Source organism: Priapulus caudatus, unplaced genomic scaffold (genome assembly GCF_000485595.1).
Source record: "Priapulus caudatus unplaced genomic scaffold, Priapulus_caudatus-5.0.1 Scaffold744, whole genome shotgun sequence".
In the NCBI taxonomy this organism is placed as follows: Eukaryota; Metazoa; Priapulida; class Priapulimorpha; order Priapulimorphida; family Priapulidae; genus Priapulus; species Priapulus caudatus.
Window position 1 is genome coordinate 59,628 of NW_014577805.1, and position 6,298 is coordinate 65,925.

General features: G+C 44.2%; 1 protein-coding gene across 1 annotated transcript in view; it reads left to right on the plus strand.

Annotated features, from left to right (window-relative positions):
• LOC106813243 (U6 snRNA-associated Sm-like protein LSm7) overlaps window positions 1-6,298 on the plus strand; it is a 19,588-nt gene that overhangs the window by 423 nt on the left and 12,867 nt on the right. The window lies entirely within an intron of this gene.

A 6,298-nucleotide genomic window follows, 5' to 3' on the forward strand; every position in this document is an offset into this window, starting at 1 on the left:
GAGTTCGATTTGGGGAGTTGGGAGGATATAACTAAATAGGAAGAAGCAGTTCGATTTGGGGAGTTGGGAGGATATAACTAAACAGAGAGAGAGAGAGTTCGATTTGGGGAGTTGGGAGGATATAACTAAATAGTAAGAAGTTTGATTTGGGGAGTTGGAGTATAACTAAAGAGTAAGAGTTCGATACGGTGATAACTAAAGAGTGAGATTCGACAGAGAGATAATACTTAGGATATATAGTAAGTAAACTGTCTGTATGAACTGTTATAGAACTATAGAGTGAATTGTTGTAAATAGTGTGATTCCTTGTACGTTGTTTACATGTTAAATTAAAGATATATCTCTTACGTTACCAATAACTATAAATGTTTCTACTATCTAATTTCGTTCTCTATCTCCGCATTGACACCACGGCAAATATATAAACTATAGCAATATCGATCTAATTTGTAGGCGGGTTTTACACGCGGCGGTGACACATTTTACACCCCTAGACTTAACTGACGAATGCGGTAAAGACACGGTCACGGGTCAGTCGCAAGAGCCATAAAACCGCTACAAATTTGGGGGCTCGTCCGGGATCTATTTTATTGTGAACATTTATAGGATCGATTTTGTTAGAATTTGGAATAGATATTTAATATTTATTACAGTGCTATATACGTGGTGTCGATACAATGAGTTTTCTTTGTTTTTTTGTTTGTTTTCAACTTTAATTGGTTGTTCCGTGGTTCCGAGAGTGTCGACAATGTTACCGATTCGGTACGGAATATCTCGAATGTGAGAAATAATCTCGGCACTCCGGATCACGATCAGCTAAGAGAGAGGAACGCTTTTGAAACGGTGGTAGAGACGGGAAGTGATAGAAATACTGCGTATCATAATGACTACGTGTCTGACATGCAGGACAGGCATTTTGGCCATAGAAGTGCAGGGAGGAGAGATATGTTCGATTCATCATACCCGCATGTGGCTAGTACGGGTATAAAACAGTTAAGACAGATAAATGAGACACCGAGTCGATTAGCTGCGACAAGAGATAGTGGTATAGGAAGTAGGAATAGAATGGATTCGATGTCGGCTGGAAACAACAGAAAAGAAGCTAAAACACCTACGTTCCGTGGAACAGCCGACGAAGATTTAGATAGATTCATGCAAAAGTTTCGATACGTGGCACAGTGGAATGGATGGGAGGATGAAATGAAGGCACACAGACTGTTCATGGCATTAGATGACAGTGCGTTGGATGCGATTAGTGGATTGGATCCCGAGTTTGCTACGTTTGATGAGATAGCTGACGTCTTACAACGGCGATTCGATCCTGCGGAAAAAGCAAGAGTATATCGCAGTGAACTTAAGCAACGTCGAAGAGGTGTGGACGAAAGTCCAGCTGATTATGCGGCAGCACTTCGTAGGCTTAGCCGAAAAGCTTTTCCAAACATGCGTAGCGAAGACAGAGAATATCAGTTAGTGGATCGATTTGTTTCCGGGTTGAAGGAGATAAACCTGAAGAAAAACATAAGCTTGAGAGAACCTGATACGTTAGAACAAGCAGTATCAATGGTGGCTAAGTACGAAGCTGTGGAAGACGAATATAGAGATTATAGGGGTAAACCAGCCGCCGAGGCTCAACCCCTATTTAACAGAGCGCAATGCTTTCGATTGGAACAGGAAAATAGAAAGGAGGCATACTATTCTAGCAAGCGACCCAATGCCGGTCGAATGAATACCCATGCGAATCAGAGAGGACAATCTTATGCTAATTACAGCAGCAGGGAATCTCGTGTGTATCGGCCCCCGAGTGGCGAGTACATGTTTCTTTTGCGAGGAGAATACCCATTTAGTGCGTAATTGTCCATATATGGGAGATGCGAGAATGCAGTTCTTGCGAGCGCACAAACGTGGAGATCGATGTGACGCCGAATTAAATGGTAATCTAGCGGCATCAAACTGAAAGAACAACACGTTTAAACTAGACCCGACGGTGCATGCGTGATGAATGAACCGGTCTGTAGAATGTTGATCACAGGAAATGGAAGTACCAGAGACGCAGCAGTGATGAAAGTAAAGTACCAGCGTTAGTAGCGCCGGTACAGTTGAGACTAGACGATCTGCAGCCCCGGATATCCGCGCGAAGCGGCGCCAACGCCGCCTCGGCGCGACACAATGACTTACTACTGCCCTCTATTTAGAAACATCTACCCGAGGCCCTCTGGGTACTCACACGAAAGCCGCAGAATCGGTCAATTGAGGAGTTGTGGCGATTGCAGAAGCCTTTCGACTTTGCACGTAGGGCGAGCATAAATCCAAATGTTCGTTTTTGTTTCTTTGCGGTTCGGGCGCGTCCTTTTAGTGTAGAAAAATAATTTCCCTTTCGCTGGTTCATGTCCCTGACATTAATTTGGAAGTTATCGCGACCCATAGATGGCGCAACGAGTCCATCTACGTACCTTTTCAAGTTTTTTTTTTAAAACCGCTGCCTCGATGACCTAGACTGCCGCGCGGTGCACAGTTCGACACGCTAGCGAACTCACTTCAGTATAGCCAACGATAGTTGGCTGAGTGAAGGTCGGTAGCAGTCTCAGCCCTGCATCGTCAACTGCCCGTATCCATCTTGACGCACCAATGTGAATGTTCTAATGTTTGCTCATTTGATTATCACGTGAGTGTTAGAGAATAATTCGTGCGCTCGTGGCGAGAATTTCGTCAGTCTCGCTGTGTTATTTCGCGTGACACAGCTCGGTTAGGAACAAAGAATTATGTTTTCATGAAGAATCACACTGTTCTTCAAATAGAAACAAAGATCGAAGCTGTTGGATGAGTATTGTTGTTTGAATCGTTTTGAGAGCGTCGACGTACAGCATTTTTGCATATATTACATCGTCCCAGCGTGCTGCTTATAGCAAAAACTTCGTCTACCCTGCGGTCGAGGGGGGGGCCTGATTGCTGTTGTGAGAAAAACTTCGCAGAAAGACCTTGGAACTCGCCTGCTCGCAGTTTACCTTGACGTGGCAACCCTATATAATACCAGCTGCCAGCTCCATCCATAGCTCGCCTACACCAACACAACGTCATACACCCTAGTATTCTACTAACGCCTAGCAATACCGTTTCTTGGAGCTAAGTGACGGAAGTTTACTTGCAAGTACTTGTAGTGTACGGCACTTGCTGTATACTGATCCTAGACTGATATAGCCAAGGTTAGTAACTATAAGTAAGTGTACTGGGACGTAATTACCTCTATTACAACTAATGCATAATGGCTATGTAATACAAAATGAATAAACCTGAGGCTGAGTGTTCCAATTATATTTATATACAGGTTATTTTTACTGCCGTATAGCCTAGAGTCTTAACATATAATACGATGTTATTGCGATGTATGTGTTTGTGCGCGTTAATGCAATGTATTGCTACGTGTTCTCGGCTTAGCTTAGTCACTCGAGTGGGTAATCGAGTGGGGAGCGAGTCCCAGTCTATTAATATAAGCCTTTGTCTTGCAGCCATTTTCCATTACTGGGGCAAGTGTCGCGAACGCGAGAATTTCGTCAGTCTTTCTGTGATTTCGCGTCACACCAGCTCGGTTACGTAAGAGAGAAATTATGTTTTTTATAACAAGTGAACACTGGTTCACGTCCCAAATGTCTACCTCTGTGTCCCCACTGAAATTGCGGACTGTTCGCTGGCAGCTATGGATCCCGTGCGCCGGCAATTCATTCGCGCACCCGGATCCATAGCTGCCAGCGCTGCATACTGTCGTATGGAATTCCGCCGGTCGCGTGCGCTTGCCGCGGAACTGCGCGCAAGATCTGCGCGCTTATAGCGCTCTGGGATCAACACCTCCTTTCGGCAACGCTTCTCTAGTATCGCCGTCTCTCTTGGTTGGTATACTAAAGTGTGCGTTAATGAAACGGCTGCAGATTTCCTAGTCGATAGTGGCTCGAGTGTTACCATTATAGATAAATCTCTATGTAAACAACTTAGATGCGAACCGAAATTAAGTAAAATTCAAACAGAGTTAGTGATGGCAAATGGAGAAAACTTACCAGTAGAGGGAGAGGCAGATGTAAATGTGGAAATTGCCAATACTGGGCAAGAGATGACGGTAGTTGTGGCAGACTTAGGAAATCCCATAGGTATATTAGGTATGGATGTACTGGAAGCAAGAAATGCACTCTTCTCACTAGCAGAAGGCTGGCTAGAAGTTGGAAATGAGCGCATAAAATGCTTCAGACACCAGTGGACTCCGTGTACAGTGTATCTGCGACTGACGATTCGGGTCGAGACCAGCTCGGCACTGCAGCAGATGATGATTCAGTTGAAAAGCAGAACTCATCAGAGGATAGAGGCGCTGAGGCAGGAGAAAGATGCTCCTTGACTGAAAAGGGCCCACTTACACTAGAAATAAAATCAAGTAAAAATAGGTTAATGGAAATAGGTCTGGGAATACGGCCTGAAAACCTGAAAAAAATGATAGAAGAGACAATGCATGAGTCGATACTGGAACAAAAACAGGCTGATCAGCTGGTCCAGCTTGTCGATTCCTATCAAGACATCTTCGCTGGTGAGGATGGTCAGTTGGGTTGCACGACTGGTTAAGCATAGCATAGACACTGGAAGTGCACGTTTTTTAAGCAAGCACCTCGTAGAGTACCGTTAGCGAAACAGATTGATGGATCAAGAGATTGAGAAAATGTTGAAAGCGGGGATTATCGAAGAAAGTAGTAGTGCTTGGTCTTCACCCGTGGTATTAGTAAATCGCCCGGATGGTTCAGTACGGTTTTGTGTAGATTTTAGAAAGCTGAATGAAGTAAGTAAGAAAGACGCATACCCCATACCCAGGATTTCCGACTTATTAGACTCGTTAGCTGGTAACGCCTGGTTTACTACCTTGGACTTAGCTAGTGGGTATTGGCAAGTAGCCATGGATGAAGAAAGCAAACCTAAGACCGCCTTTTCAACAAGAACGGTTTATTCCAATTCGGAGATGCCCTATGGACTCTGTAATGGAACTGCAACGTTTGAGCGTCTTATGGAAAACAGTCTTACGTGGCATACAGTACAAGCAGTGTCTAGTTTATCTAGATGATGTCATAGTTTTTCGGAAAACGTTTGAGGGCACTGTATAATTTGAACTGTGTCTATGAAAGATTTCGAAAAGCGGGTTTAAAACTTAAACCTAAGAAGTGTCATTTGATGCGAAAGGAAGTGAAGTTCCTTGGGCACATAGTGTCGGTTGAAGGTACCGCACAATCCGCGAGAAAACTAAAGCAGTTCAAGCTTGGCAGGAACCCCGCAATGTAACAGAGGTCAGAAGTTTCCTTGGATTAGCATCATATTATCGGCGATTCATTCCTTCGTTTGCATCAGTAGCTGCTCCACTAACAGAATTAACTAAGAAAGAAAAACTCTTCATCTGGACTAAAGAGTGTGAACAAGCGTTTATTGAGTTAAAAGATCGATTAGTTTCTGCACCTATACTGTCTTACCCACAAGATGAAGGTTATTGTACATTTTAGACACTGATGCTTGTAACACAGGCATCGGAGAGTGTTGTCACAAGTAGGAGGTCAAGAACGAGTTGTTGCATATGGTAGCAAAACTCTGAGCTACTCACAGAGACGTTATTGTACCACGAAGAAAGAATTACTGGCTCTAGTCATGTTTGTGCAGCACTTCCACCATTACCTGTATGGAAGAAAATTTCATATTAGAACCGATCACGCATCGTTAGTATGGCTAGTGAATTTCAAGGAACCAGAAGCCATGATTGCCCGGTGGTTACAGATTCTGGGTACATATAACTATTCCATAGAGCATCGGCAAGGGAAGGCACATGGGAATGCCGATGCATTATCACGACAAGTAGTCACTAAATGTCCGAGAGAAGATTGCCCAGACGTCAGGCACAAAATTGATGGTAGAACGGTAAAGGAGGAAGGCCGGGAGCAGCAACAGCTAGAAGATGATGCAGTCAGGGCTGCTGTAGATCTCTCTAGAGTCTCGATGGTGGCGCCAGTTCCTCTGCAACAGGAAGATAATCCTGGTGACTTTGCATCAATCGATGAGAATGGTTGGGCACTGATATATAGTGACAGTGAGCTAAAAGAGTGGCAAAATGCGGATGAATGCATCAGTGAGATCGTAAAGTTAAAGTCAGATGGGGTAGTCTCTCCCCATTATCGCTCAGTTACGACTAAGGGAAGTGAGATGAAAACCTACCTAACACAATGGAACTTGCTCGAAGTACACGACGGGTTGCTGTTCAGAAGGTTCATTGCTACGGCTCCTCTGCACT